This window comes from Crinia signifera, chromosome 1, assembly GCF_055691185.1.
Source record: "Crinia signifera chromosome 1, ASM5569118v1, whole genome shotgun sequence".
NCBI lineage: Eukaryota > Metazoa > Chordata > Amphibia > Anura > Myobatrachidae > Crinia > Crinia signifera.
This window is the reverse complement of record NC_139217.1, coordinates 23,311,942-23,326,680: the sequence shown is the minus strand read 5'-3', so window position 1 is coordinate 23,326,680 and position 14,739 is coordinate 23,311,942. Positions and strand designations below refer to the sequence as shown.

The 14,739-nt window shown below is 56.4% G+C and overlaps 1 long non-coding RNA gene and 1 pseudogene across 1 annotated transcript; both read left to right on the top strand.

The window, feature by feature from the left end:
• The first annotated feature begins 789 nt into the window (after positions 1-789).
• On the top strand, positions 790-909 carry LOC146040451 (5S ribosomal RNA; annotated as a pseudogene).
• Positions 910-5,275: 4,366 nt separating this feature from the next.
• On the top strand, positions 5,276-14,508 carry LOC146025615 (uncharacterized). The gene is made up of 3 exons (XR_014454250.1): positions 5,276-5,417; positions 7,100-7,263; positions 13,598-14,508. It is a non-coding gene; the product is annotated as an uncharacterized LOC146025615 (long non-coding RNA).
• Positions 14,509-14,739: the final 231 nt, after the last annotated feature.

Sequence of the window (14,739 nt, the reverse complement as noted above, 5' to 3'; positions counted from 1 at the left end):
CAAGTATGTTAAGAAAATATGTATTATTCTATGTATTACACTGTTGTTGCAACCTGAGATACCATTGAGTAGCCTGTCATACAAAACAGAATACTCTTTTTGTACCATATGTGTCGTGTATGTGGGAATTCATAGTTTGCCATTGAGCAACCAGATTCCTGCCCACCCAGGGCTACAGCCCACACCTTACTGTATGTACCCATCAGAATAATACATATTTTCTTAACATACTTTTAACGTTTTCATAAGAACGTACCTTGTACTTAGGTCTATTTGAAAGCGTAGCAGATTCAATCCAATTTGTGGTAGTGTTTAATTAACTCACTTGCCGCATTTGAAAATTCTCAAGCATCTTACCAATTGATATTCACCCACATGCATGTTTCAATTTCCATGCATTCTTGTTTGAAAAATATCTTCCCTTGGGTGGAATCTGGCACTCAGTGACACCAGTACTGAGATCAGATACATTACTCCATTTGGGAGACTTGGGTACATTCCTAAAAACTCTTTTCCCCCTCATTCTGATGGGGTTACCGTGACATCCCTATCACTCTCAATCACCATTTGATGTTTAATGACAGATGCTGAATAGCAGAAGAGGGATTCTACGACACCCACATCCTTATCTTAATCTCCTCTGTCTACGCTGCTCTCTCATTTGTTGCAGATATCCCCAATCTTTCTGCAATGCCATTGGCAACAGAAGATTGGGTGTTATTTTGTAGCAAAAAGCAGAAGCACATATCAGCCTTCTCACGACCTTAGTATTATCCCATCCATTGGTGCATTTACTGCCATACATCACAGGTACACCCGATTCCCATTCCAAACTCGGAAGCTAAGCAGTGATTGGCCGGGTTAGTACTCGTAAGGGTGACCAACAGGGAATACCAGGAGCTGTAACACACCGGACCGCAGAAACCACTTGGTCTAGGAGCAAATCATCTCTTTATACCTTGCCTGCCTTCTTTCTACATTTAAAATACTATTAGCTGCAAAGTTTAGAAAAATCATACCACAAAGGCCACCGACACAGGGGCTGAGTGTCATGCGACAAATTACACCTCAGTGAGAAACTTGGTTGGGAAACTTGTCCGAACCATTTAACTTACCTCAACGGTTTCCACTTATTATCTCACATAGGGTACTCAATTGAATAATTTTCACCACCAAGAGTTCATTTGTGACCATTACTCTATAGGCATCATGGTCATTATGTATATTGTTATATATTGATATTGTTATTGTTATTACTATGTGTCACGCGTACTGATATTTTAGCATAAGTTCTTTAATAAAAGTTAAATTTTAAAAATATCCAATCCATTTCATTGTATAAGTGTGCCCCAAAACCCTTTTTGTTCTCCCTTTGTCACCCTTATGACTAAATATTTTTTCAGTCTTGTTGCTGAACTTTTTTTGGGAGCACCACCAACCGGACACCGCCTTTCATATTACTTTCGAGCGGTAAGAACGTTGGATCAATATAGATGTACGTATATAATTGTTAATCTAAAAATTGCATATTTGCCAGTGCCGACCCACACCCATATTGTAACATAAATAATTGCTGCTCAGTTCAGAAGATCTTGATCACAAACAGATAGCCCAACGCGTTTTGTCATGTCATGACTTCATCAGGGGCAGACATTGCAACCGGCATGGACTGTAAATTATAATAAAACATAAAATCAATGATAAATTGATAATTATAAAAAGAAACAAGAATGACAAAGAACAAGAGGAGGAGATGGAGGTGGAGAAGCAATAACCAAGATGGATAAATCACCCATGGTAAACAAATGGTATAACAACCCAGAACACCACGTGGTGGTTAACAATTGTACACATACCTATGTGTGTCCTATACAAAAAGAATTTGGAGATTGATGTTTCAGAATCTGTCCGGTATGTTTCCAAAAATCTTTGCAGATTTTACAAATCATCACAATCTGACCTATGCATTTAGTGGAAACATACTTCATAGATAGAAAAGTTTTACATACCAAGAAAAAAACAAGGAGTGATCCTTGAATAGTATAAGAATCAAGGGTTTTGCCAGATGAACAGTATCGTCAAAAATCTAATGATGGAATCAGCTCAATTTTATTTTAAAATAACAGTCCAGAGAGGTATGCAAGTTCAGTTTGCAGGTTAATTCTTAAATATGAAAAAAATAGGTACTTACTAGCAAGGAGATCTGAAGCAGTCACATGCAGCAGGGGTTCACCAGAGTGAATGATAGCCCTGTGTTTCCAGTGTATCTATATAGCCCAGAGAGTGTGACATCACTTCCGGGGTTTAGCTATCAAAAAAGCTGTAAAAAAACTGTTCTAAATACTTAATTAAAAAGGGGCATCAGCTAGTAGAAAGAATTTCTTTACGGTCAGAACAGTCAAACTCTGGAACTCTCTTCCCAGAGAGGTGGTAACGGCTGGCTCATTAAATGCGTTCAAGGCAAAGTTGGACAAACATTTACTGGAGAAAAACATCCATAGGTACAAATAAGAAATATAATTTGTCTGTAAAATACCAGAACCTACCAAATCAGCAATGGATATCTATACCAGGTTGAACTAGATGGACGCAAGTCTTTTTTCAGCCTTACCTACTATGGAACTATGTAACTATGTAGCTCCAAACCGCATTAATCTCTGCTAAATAAATCAAGTAATGGGTCCAAAAAAGTACCCTAGAGTGTAATTAGAAGCTGGTGGAACGCATAATCACTGGCGTGCGTTCCACCCGGCAGCCATTTTGGTCGGAGGAAGTATTCATCATATGTGGAACGCAAATGCGTTCCATAGCGCGGAAATGACATCCCGCTATTGGCTGCTCTGTTTAAGCAATAGGGAATGAATAGGGGGACGGTGAGGAATAACAGTGGAACGCAACTGCGTTTCAACTTTACAACGTGTATTTCTGCATTTGCCTGCTAGTACTATCCATATGTGTGTGTGTGTGGGGGGGGGGGGGGGGGGGGGCGCTATTTCATATTGATTCAATTATTATTCAATATGTTTGATATTAGGTGCCTAAAACAACTTTAATTATGTGACTAGGTGACATTTCAAAAATGAAAAAAAGTATATAAAAATACATAAAATTATTATATGTATATACATATATATATATAACACAATACTCCACGACGCGCTTAACAATATCAAACAGAAGAACTTTCTTTTAACAATATATACTGAGGCTGCTATACCACAATGTTACCCGAGGGCCGGGTAACTTACATACAACATACACTTCCCAAATGTGGTTCAGCGCCCTTTACTCAATTGATAGTCCATACGTCATTTCTCCAAGATAACAATTTATTAAAATCTTCAAAGTTTGATTGACCGTCTGGCCGTACAACAGAATCCAACGCGTTTCGTCCTAAGACTTCATCAGGGGATTGTATACAGTCTACAATAAACAATATTTTAAAACATAAGTATGACATATGGATATGTGATCTAATGATTAAAAATACTTGTAGAAAGGCAGGCACACGGAGCGGGTGTTTAAGGTCAGCAGGACCTTACAACATGATCAGTGGGGAGCAGTCTGTCCCACTGCCACCAATGGATATATATCTATTAATAAGGCGGAACAAGAAGTAAGAGATTGTGTGAGTACTGGTCCCAACCTAATATCGGTCATTACAAAAACCGCTAAGGATTTTGGGATCCCCAATCATAAGTATTACTAATCAAATAAGGACCGTTTTGGACCAACAATAGGCCATATCCTAAAGTTAATATAAGTTTAAATTACACTATATTCTTTTTACACTACATATTTATCTATATTTTTTCAAATGAACTTGTTTTTTATTTTTTATATAAAATATAAAATATTTTATATAGAGTAAAACTTAACAGGGACAAGGTGGGTCTCGAACCTGTGACGCCCTGCTTCCCAGGCACAGGCATTAGCACTGTGCCACAGTGCCTGCCAAAACGACACTTTGGCCCTTATTCTGATCGGTGCGGATATTCCCGAATTCTTACGGTGCGGCCCGCACGCCACGGTGTTCTGCCACTTGTGGCCATCGTCCGTAGAAACGCCCACGTGTCCTCCACATTCGGACGGACTCACTCTTTAAGAACAGGGCGTGTTTACGGACGACATACAAACCATGCGTGTGCGGGAGACACACTCCGATTCTGCACGGTATTACAGAGTATTACAGAGTATGCACGGGAATACCGCATCAGAACGGGAGCCAAGCGGTGCTACCGCACGTAAGCGGTGTATTTACGCCAAACAACCCACTATTATGTCTATTCTGCAATACATCACATGACCCACTTATTCAATTACCTATCCTCATAAAAAAATGCTTATTTGGAATTGGAATCAATTAGATGCCAATATATCCTTACAAGCATGCCTAACACATGCATTGCACACATTAACCCTTACAGCAATTGAAGTGCAATGGTTTGTATTAGACCCTGTGTAAAATATTATAAACAATCTACACATATACTGTTTAATGTGCAAATAAAACCAACAACTTTCAACTTGCATAAATCATTTATTAAAAATTAACAATTAAATATAAATCTATAAAATAACAAATTAAAGTAGTAGATCTCGCAGGTCCTGGAGATCCGCTATTAGTAGGCGTAGATGGTGTCCCATTCGCAGGAGGGCCCCACGAACCCCCTCATCTGCCGGTGTTGTGGCATCTGTGGGCATGTCAAAGGGGCAAAAATTAGTCATGATATTCATGCATACATTTCACATACTGCTACATACATTGCAGAAATGCTAGGTGACATGTGTATATATTATAAGGGCACGGTAGTGCCCTTATATTAAGGCTGAATCCAACGAACGGATTTTTCCCATAGGGAACTTTTCGGATGGGGGCATGGTGTTTGAGGGACTGCACCTCAAAAGTGACTGGGTGTACTGAGCTGAAATTTGGCATGTACGCGTAGAATCGTCAACCGGTGCTGCATGCCAAATTTCAGGGCGAAATATTAAAAAATGAGCAATTGGGAGCGATCTAAACTTCCAACTGCCAGTTTTTTTCTGAGACTTCAGAAATGACACTTTGTCACCCATGTTAGTCTATGAGGGTTTTTTTGGGAAGGCATAACTCGGGGTAGGGGAACAATTGAGACTTGGGATTTGTTTTATTAGGTAGATATTGTCCCAGTGGAGTGCCTTTTGGGGTTGAGGATTTTCAGATAGGTACAGTTTTTTTATAATTTAGTGAAACATGCCCCATTATAGAGATAGGAGCTCCAACTTGTTGCGCATGCGCAGTCCCGCCACTAGGGGGAGTCCTCAGATTGGCTTCACTTCAGTGTACCAAGATGGCCGACGGTGAAGCTAGTGTGAAGTGCTGCGGCCAGAGCCTCCTGCAGGTCCCCTCCATAAACTTCTGCCTGGCCAGCGTTGAGGTACTGGGTGGGGGGAGAGTGAGTGGGGGGCGCTGGCAGCTTATTCATGGGGTGAGTGAGTGAGTGGGGGGCGCTGGGAGCGAGGGGGAGTGTGGCTGTCTGTCCTGCTGCTGACATCCATGCGCTGCAGCCTCAGTGTGCACGCCTCGTTATTAATACTAAACTATCTCTGTATGTATGCTCTCCCTGTCCTGTCACCCTGCAGCAGAGAGTGACAGTGTGATTTCAGCTGCAGGGTGACAGGACAGGGAGAGCGTACATACAGAGATCTTCAGTGCAGACACTCACAGCGTATTGTTCAATTGTTGTATTAATCTAGCCAGCAGCTGCTGCTGCCTCCAGAAGCACCCGGTGTATGTAGCAAGTCCTCTTGTGGCCACCCCACCCCACCCCACGGTGAGTGCCTGCCCCACCCCACCCCATTCTGAGTGTCTGCCGTAGTAGATCTCTGTATGTCCACTCTCCCTGTCCTGTCACCCTGCAGCAGAGAGCGGCTGTGTGCTTTCAGCTGCAGGGTGACAGGACAGGGAGAGCGTACATACAGAGATCCATACATACCTCCCAACTTTTAAGTCCTTAGAAGAGGGACACAGGCCGTAAAATAGGGGGCGTGGCTACCTGAAAGGGGGCGTGCCCTATATTCACGTCTGCCTGCAAGACAACGCCCCCATTTTGACGCTGTGGGGGTTGGGATGGCCATCATTGCCATTGCCATCGATGGTTGCCATCGATGGCAATTCTGCAACTGACCATCGATAGTCCTAAACTATGCAATGGATGACCATCGATATTTTTACATATCGATGGTCATCCATTGTGTTTGATTGGCATGTGGGCCAATCAAAACACGGAGGCGGAGCTTCATGGGTGTCAGGGGCGGAGCTAAGCTCAGTGTCCTGGCACTATGAAAAAAAAAAAAGCAAAACATTGTTTTGCTGTTCCATTGATGGTACTCTGCCCCCCCCAGTGCCCCCATGTGTACGCTGCCACCCCCCAGTGCCCCCATGTGTACGCTGTCCCCCCAGTGCCCCTTCGTGTGTACCCAGTCCTCCCCAGTGCCCCCTGTGTGTACGCTGTCCTCCCCAGTGCCCCCCATGTGTACGCTGTCCTCCCCAGTGCCCCCCATGTGTACGCTGTGCCCCCCGTGTGTACGCTGCCCCCCCAGTGCCCCCCGTATGTACGCTGTGCTCCCCCCGTGTGTACGCTGTGCTCCCCCCGTGTGTACGCTGTCCCACCCCCAGTGCCCCCCGTGTGTACGCTGTCCCACCCCCAGTGCCCCCCATGTGTACGCTGCCCCCCCCCAGTGCCTCCGTGTGTACGCTGTGCTCCCCGTATGTACGCTGTGCTCCCCCGTGTGTACGCTATGCTCCCCGTATGTACGCTGTGCTCCCCCGTATGTACGCTGTGCTCCCCCGTGTGTACGCTATGCTCCCCGTATGTACGCTGTGCTCCCCCGTGTGTACGCTGTGCTCCCCCGTGTGTACGCTGTGCTTCCCCCCGTGTGTACGCTGTGCTTCCCCCGTGTGTACGCTGTGCTTCCCCCCGTGTGTACGATGTGCTTCCCACCCCGTAGTGTACGCTGTGCTCCCCCCCGTGTGTACGCTGTGCCCCCCCAGTGCCCCCCATGTGTACGCTGCCCCCCGTGTGTACGCATTGTTATTGTTATTATATTTCCTGCACAGACTCTGTCCTCCCCATGCTGCCGCCGGGACTCGTCGGGACCAGGATAAGGGTCTTCCACAGCCTGCGGCCTAACAATCTGGTGAAGCACCGGCCTTGAGTTGCCTCCGCCACCCGGAAGACAGAAAGCAGCCACCCGGGCCATCAGAGGAGCAGCTGCACCCAGGTAAATCCATCCACCCACTGTCCCTGTGTGTACCCTGTCCCCCATCCCCACCATACCTGTGTGTACCCTGTCCCCCCAACTGTCCCCCACACCAGAATCCCTGTGCATACCCTGTCCCCCCCACTGTCCCTGCATGTACCCTGCCCCCCCAGTGCCCGCCGTGTGTACGCTGCCCCCCCAGTGCCCGCTGCCCCCCAGTGCCCCCGTGTGTATGCTGCCCCCCTACAGTGCCCAGAGCCCCCTGTGTGTATGCTGTCCCCCCCCCCGTGTCGCGGTGTGTACGTTGTCCCCCCCACCCCAGTGCCCCCGTGTGTACGCTGCCCCCCCAGTGCCCCCATGTGTACGCTGCCCCCCCAGTGTCCCTATGTGTACGCTGTCCCCCCCAGTGCCCCGTGTGTATGCTGTTGTCCCCCCAGTGCCCCCGTGTGTATGCTGTGCCCCCCCATTTGTCTACGCTGTGCCCCCCGTGTGTATGCTGTCCCCCCCAGTCCCCCCTGTGTGTACGCTGCCCCCCCAGTGCCGCCGTGTGTACGCTGTCCCCCAGTGCCCCCCCATGTGTACGCTGTGCCCCCCGTGTGTACGCTGTCCCCTTCAGTGCCCCCCGTGTGTACACTGTCCCCCCTGTCCCTGTATGTACCCTGTTCCCCCCCAGTGCCTGCCGTGTGTACGCTGTCCCCCCCCCCAGTGCCCACCAATTGTATGCTGCCCCCCCCCCATTGCCCCCGTGTGTATGCTGTCCCCCCACAGTGCCCCCCCCGTGTATGCTGTCCCCCCCAGTGCCCCCATGTGTATGCTGTTGTCCCCCCAGTGCCCCGTGTGTACGCTGTGCCCCCCCATTTGTGTACGCTGTCCCCCCCAGTGCTACCCGTGTGTACGCCGTCCCCCCAGTGCCCCCCGTGTGTACGCTGTCCCCTTCAGTGCCCCCCGTGTGTACTCTGTGTCCCGATGTCCCTGTATGTACCCTGTCACCCCCCCCAGTGCCCGCCGTGTGTATGCTGTTCCCCCCACTGCCCGCCGTTTGTATGCTTCCCCCCCCAGTGCCTGTATGTACCCTGTCACCCCCCCAGTGCCCCCCCGTGTGTACGCTGTCCCCCCAGTGCCCCCCCGTGTGTTCGCTGTCCCCCCCAGTGCCCCCGTGTGTACACTGCCCCCCCCCCAGTGCACCCGTGTGTACGCTGTCCCCACCAGTGCCCCCCCATGTGAACTCTGCCCCCCCAGTGCCCCCGGGTGTACGCTGTCCCCCCCAGTGCCCCCGCGTGTATGCTGTCCCCCCCAGTGCCCCCACGTGTACGCTGTCCCCCCCCCAGTGCCCCCGCGTGTACGCTGTCCCCCCAGTGCCCCCGCGTGTACGCTGTCCCCCCCAGTGCTTCCCGTGTGTGTGTACGCTGTCCTCCCCCAGTGCCCCCGTGTTTACCCTGTGCCCCCCGTGTGTACGCTGTCTCCCCCCAGTGACCCCCGTGTGTACGCTGTCTCCCCCCAATGCCCCCCCCGTGTACACTGTCCCCCCAGTGCCCCCCGCGTGTATGCTGTTGCCCCTGTGTGTGTATGCTGTCTCCCCACCAGTGTGTACGCTGCCCCCCCAGTGTCCCCCGTGTGTACGCTGTCCCCCTCCCAGTGCCCCCCGTGTGTACGCTGTCCCCCTCCCAGTGCCCCCCGTGTGTACGCTGTCCCCCTCCCAGTGCCCCCCGTGTGTACGTTGTCCCCCTCCAGTGCCCACCGTGTGTACGCTGTGCCCCCCCGTGTATACGCTGTGTACCCCACCGGTGCCCCCATATGTAGGCTGTCGTCCCCCACTGTCGTGTATGCTGTGCCCCCCCATTTGTGTACGCTGTCCCCCCAGTGCCCCCCGTGTGTACGCTGTCCCCCTAGTGCCCCCCATGTTTACGCTGTCCCCCCATTGCCCCCGTGTGTATGCTGTCCCCCCACAGTGCCCCCCGTGTGTATGCTGTCCCCCCCAGTGCCCCCATGTGTATGCTGTTGTCCCCCCAGTGCCCCGTGTGTACGCTGTGCCCCCCCATTTGTGTACGCTGTCCCCCCCAGTTCCCCCCGTGTGTACGCTGTCCCCCCAGTGCCCCCCCGTGTGTTCGCTGTCCCCCCCAGTGCCCCCGTGTGTACGCTGTCCCCCCAGTTCCCCCCCATGTGTACGCTGTGTCCCCCGTGTGTACGCTGTCCCCTTCAGTGCCCCCCATGTGTACGCTGTGCCCCCCGTGTGTACGCTGTCCCCTTCAGTGCCCCCCGTGTGTACACTGTCCCCCCTGTCCCTGTATGTACCCTGTTCCCCCCCAGTGCCTGCCGTGTGTACGCTGTCCCCCCCCCCAGTGCCCACCAATTGTATGCTGCCCCCCCCCATTGCCCCCGTGTGTATGCTGTCCCCCCACAGTGCCCCCCCGTGTATGCTGTCCCCCCCAGTGCCCCCATGTGTATGCTGTTGTCCCCCCAGTGCCCCGTGTGTACGCTGTGCCCCCCCATTTGTGTACGCTGTCCCCCCCAGTGCTACCCGTGTGTACGCCGTCCCCCCAGTGCCCCCCGTGTGTACGCTGTCCCCTTCAGTGCCCCCCGTGTGTACGCTGTGTCCCGATGTCCCTGTATGTACCCTGTCACCCCCCCCCCAGTGCCCGCCGTGTGTATGCTGTTCCCCCCACTGCCCGCCGTTTGTATGCTTCCCCCCCCAGTGCCTGTATGTACCCTGTCACCCCCCCAGTGCCCCCCCGTGTGTACGCTGTCCCCCCAGTGCCCCCCCGTGTGTTCGCTGTCCCCCCCAGTGCCCCCGTGTGTACACTGCCCCCCCCCCAGTGCACCCGTGTGTACGCTGTCCCCACCAGTGCACCCCCATGTGAACTCTGCCCCCCCAGTGCCCCCGGGTGTACGCTGTCCCCCCCAGTGCCCCCGCGTGTACGCTGTCCCCCCCAGTGCCCCCACGTGTACGCTGTCCCCCCCCCAGTGCCCCCGCGTGTACGCTGTCCCCCCAGTGCCCCCGCGTGTACGCTGTCCCCCCCAGTGCTTCCCGTGTGTGTGTACGCTGTCCTCCCCCAGTGCCCCCGTGTTTACCCTGTGCCCCCCGTGTGTACGCTGTCTCCCCCCAGTGACCCCCGTGTGTACGCTGTCTCCCCCCAGTGCCCCCCCGTGTACACTGTCCCCCCAGTGCCCCCCGCGTGTATGCTGTTGCCCCTGTGTGTGTATGCTGTCTCCCCACCAGTGTGTACGCTGCCCCCCCAGTGTCCCCCGTGTGTACGCTGTCCCCCTCCCAGTGCCCCCCGTGTGTACGCTGTCCCCCTCCCAGTGCCCCCCGTGTGTACGCTGTCCCCCTCCCAGTGCCCCCCGTGTGTACGTTGTCCCCCTCCAGTGCCCACCGTGTGTACGCTGTGCCCCCCCGTGTATACGCTGTGTACCCCACCGGTGCCCCCATATGTAGGCTGTCGTCCCCCACTGTCGTGTATGCTGTGCCCCCCCATTTGTGTACGCTGTCCCCCCAGTGCCCCCCGTGTGTACGCTGTCCCCCCTAGTGCCCCCCATGTTTACGCTGTCCCCCCATTGCCCCCGTGTGTATGCTGTCCCCCCACAGTGCCCCCCGTGTGTATGCTGTCCCCCCCAGTGCCCCCATGTGTATGCTGTTGTCCCCCCAGTGCCCCGTGTGTACGCTGTGACCCCCCATTTGTGTACGCTGTCCCCCCCAGTTCCCCCCGTGTGTACGCTGTCCCCCCAGTGCCCCCCCCCGTGTGTTCGCTGTCCCCCCCAGTGCCCCCGTGTGTACGCTGTCCCCCCAGTTCCCCCCATGTGTACGCTGTGTCCCCCGTGTGTACGCTGTCCCCTTCAGTGCCCCCCATGTGTACGCTGTCCCGATGTCCCTGTATGTACCCTGTCACCCCCCCCAGTGCCCGCTGTGTGTATGCTGTCCCCCCCAGTGCCCGCCGTTTGTACGCTGTCCCCCTCCCAGTGCCCCCCATGTGTACTCTGTCCACCACTGTACTGCAGCTGCACCCAGGTAAATCCGTCCCCCCACTGTCCCTGTGTTTACCCTGTCCCCCACCCCACTATCCCTGTGTGTCCTGACCCCCACCCCACTATCCCTGTGTGTGCCCTGTCCCCCCACTGTCCCTGTATGTACCCTGTCCCCCCAGTGCCCCCGTGTGTACACTGCCCCCCCCCAGTGCACCTGTGTGTACGCTGTCCCCACCAGTGCCCCCCCATGTGAACGCTGCCCCCCCCAGTGCCCCCGCGTGTGCGCTGTCCCCCCCCAGTGCCCCCGCGTGTGCGCTGTCCCCCCCCAGTGCCCCCGCGTGTGGGCTGTCCCCCCCCAGTGCCCCCGCGTGTGCGCTGTCCCCCCCCAGTGCCCCCGCGTGTGCGCTGTCCCCCCCCCAGTGCCCCCCGCGTGTACGCTGTCCCCCCCCAGTGCCCCCGCGTGTACGCTGTCCCCCCCAGTGCCCCCGCGTGTACGCTGTCCCCCCCAGTGCCCCCGCGTGTACGCTGTCCCCCCCAGTGCCCCCGCGTGTACGCTGTCCCCCCCAGTGCCCCCCGCGTGTACGCTGTCCCCCCAGTGCCCCCGCGTGTACGCTGTCCCCCCCAGTGGCCCCCGCGTGTACGCTGTCCCCCCCAGTGCCCCCCGCGTGTACGCTGTCCCCCCCAGTGCCCCCCGCATGTACGCTGTCCCCCCCAGTGCCCCCCGCGTGTACGCTGTCCCCCCCAGTGCCCCCCGCGTGTACGCTGTCCCCCCCAGTGCCCCCCGCGTGTACGCTGTCCCCCCTGTGCCCCCCGCGTGTACGCTGTCCCCCCCAGTGCCCCCCGCGTGTACGCTGTCCCCCCCAGTGCCCCCCGCGTGTACGCTGTCCCCCCCCCAGTGCCCCCGCGTGTACGCTGTCCCCCCCAGTGCCCCCGCGTGTACGCTGTCCCCCCCAGTGCCCCCGCGTGTACGCTGTCCCCCCCAGTGCTTCCCGTGTGTGTGTACTCTGTCCTCCCCCAGTGCACCCGTGTTTACCCTATGCCCCCCGTGTGTACGCTGTCTCCCCCCAGTGCCCCCCGTGTGTACACAGTGCCCCCCATGTGTATGCTGTTGCCCCTGTGTGTGTGTATGCTGTCTCCCCACCAGTGTGTACGCTGTCCCCCGTGTGTATGCTGTCCTCCTCCCAGTGCCCCCCGTGTGTACGCTGTCCCCCTCCCAGTGCCTCCCGTGTGTACGCTGTCCCCCTTCCAGTGCCCCCCGTGTGTACGCTGTCCCCCTCCAGTGCCCCCCCGTGTGTACGCTGTGCCCCCCCCCGTGTATATGCTGTGTCCCCCACCGGTGCCCCCATATGTACGCTGTCGTCCCCCACAGTGCCCCGTGTATGCTGTGCCCCCCCCGTGTGTACGCTGTCCCCCCTAGTGCCCCCCATGTTTACGCTGTCCCCCCCATGTGTACGCTGTCCCCCAGTGCCCCCCATTGTGTACGCTGTCCCCCAGTGCCCCCCCATGTGTACGCTGTCCCCCATTACCCCGTGTGTACGCTGCCCCCCTCCCCCAGTGCCCCCCGTGTGTATGCTGACCCCCCCAGTGCCCCTGTGTGTACTCTGTCCCCCCAGTGCCCCCGTGTGTACCCTGTGCCCCATGTGTACGCTGTCTCCCCCCAGTGCCCCCCTGTGTGTATGCTGCCCCCCGTGTGTATGCTGCCCCCCAGTGCCCCCGAGTGTACGCTGTGCCCCCGTGTGTACGCTGCCTCCCCCAGTGCCCCCCGTGTATACGCTGTTCCCCCAGTGCCCCCCGTGTGCATGCAGCCCCCCAGTGCCCCCCGTGTGTACGCTGTCCCCCCAGTGCCCCCCGTGTGTACGCTGTGCCCCCGTGTGTACAATTTCTCCCCCCAGTGCCCCCCGTGTGATCGCTGTCCCGCCTAGTTACCCACCATGTGTACACTGTCCCCCCCCAGTGTCTCCGTGTGTATGCTGTTGCCCCTGTGTGATTATGCTGTCCCTCGCCCAGTGCCCCCATGTGTCTACGCTGTGCCCCCTGTGTGTATGCTGCCCCCCCGTGCCACCCATGTGTACGCTGTCCGCCCCCCAGTGCCCCCGTGTGTGTACGCTGTCCCCTCAGTGCCCCCCGTATATGTACGCTGCTCCCCCGTATGTGTACGCTGCCCCCCCCCAGTGCTTCCCGTGTGTGTGTACGCTGTCCCCCTGGCATCCTACATTCTCTACCATCCAGCCAGGGGACATGGCCGCCCGCCCGCCAGCCAGCAGCTCCTATCCCCGGCATCTTACATCCCCTACCATCCAGGCCGGGGACGTGCTTTCCTGGCCGCCCGCCTGCAGCTCCTAAAGCTGAGCCCTTTATTATTATTGTTAATATTATTATTATATTTCCTGCCCAGACTCTGTCCTCCCCATGCTGCCGCCGGGACCAGGTTCAGGCGCTTCCACAGCCTGCGGCCTAACAATCTGGTGAAGCTCCGGCCTTGAGTTGCCTCCGCCTCCCGGAAGACAGAAAGCAGCCACCCGGGCCATCAGTGGAACAGCTGCACCCAGGTAAATCCATCCCCCCACTATCCCTGTGTGTGCCCTGTCCCCCATCCCCACTATCCCTGTGTGTACCCTGTCCCCCACACCACTATACCTGTGCATACCCTGTCCCCCCCACTGTCCCTGCATGTACCCTGCCCCCTCAGTGCCCGCCGTGTGTACGCTGCCCCCCCAGTGCCCGCCGTGTGTACGCTGCCCCCCCAATGCCCGCTGCCCCCCCAGTGCCCCCTGTGTGTATGCTGTCCCGTCCCAGTGTCCCCGTGTGTACGCTGTCCCCCCCACCCCAGTGCCCCGTGTGTACGCTGTCTTTCCCCCAGTGCCCCGGTGTGTATGCTGTCCCCCCACAGTGCCCCCCATGTGTATGCTGTCCCCCCCAGTGTCCCGTGTGTACGCTGCCCCCCCAGTGCCCCTGTGTGTACACTGCCCCCACCAGTACCCGGTGCCCCCCGTGTGTACGCTGTCTTTCCCCCAGTGCCCCTGTGTGTATGCTGTCCCCCCACAGTGCCCCCCATGTGTATGCTGTCCCCCCCAGTGTCCCGTGTGTACGCTGCCCCCCCAGTGCCCCCGTGTGTACGCTGCCCCCACCAGTACCCAGTGCCCCCCGTGTGTACGCTGTCCCCCCCCAGTGCCCCCATGTGTACGCTGTCCCCCCCAGTGCCCTCGTGTGTACGCTGTCCCCTCCAGTGCCCTCGTGTGTACGCTGTCCCCTCCAGTGCCCTCGTGTGTACGCTGTCCCCTCCAGTGCCCTCGTGTGTACGCTGTCCCCCCCAGTGCCCTCGTGTGTACGCTGTCCCCCCCCAGTGCCCTCGTGTGTACGCTGTCCCCCCCCAGTGCCCTCGTGTGTACGCTGTCCCCCCCAGTGCCCTCGTGTGTACGCTGTCCCCCCCAGTGCCCCACGTGTGTACGCTGCCCCCCCAGTGCCCCACGTGTGTACGCTGTCCCCCCACAGTGCCCCCATGTGTACGCTTGCCCCCCATGTGTACGTTGTCCCCCC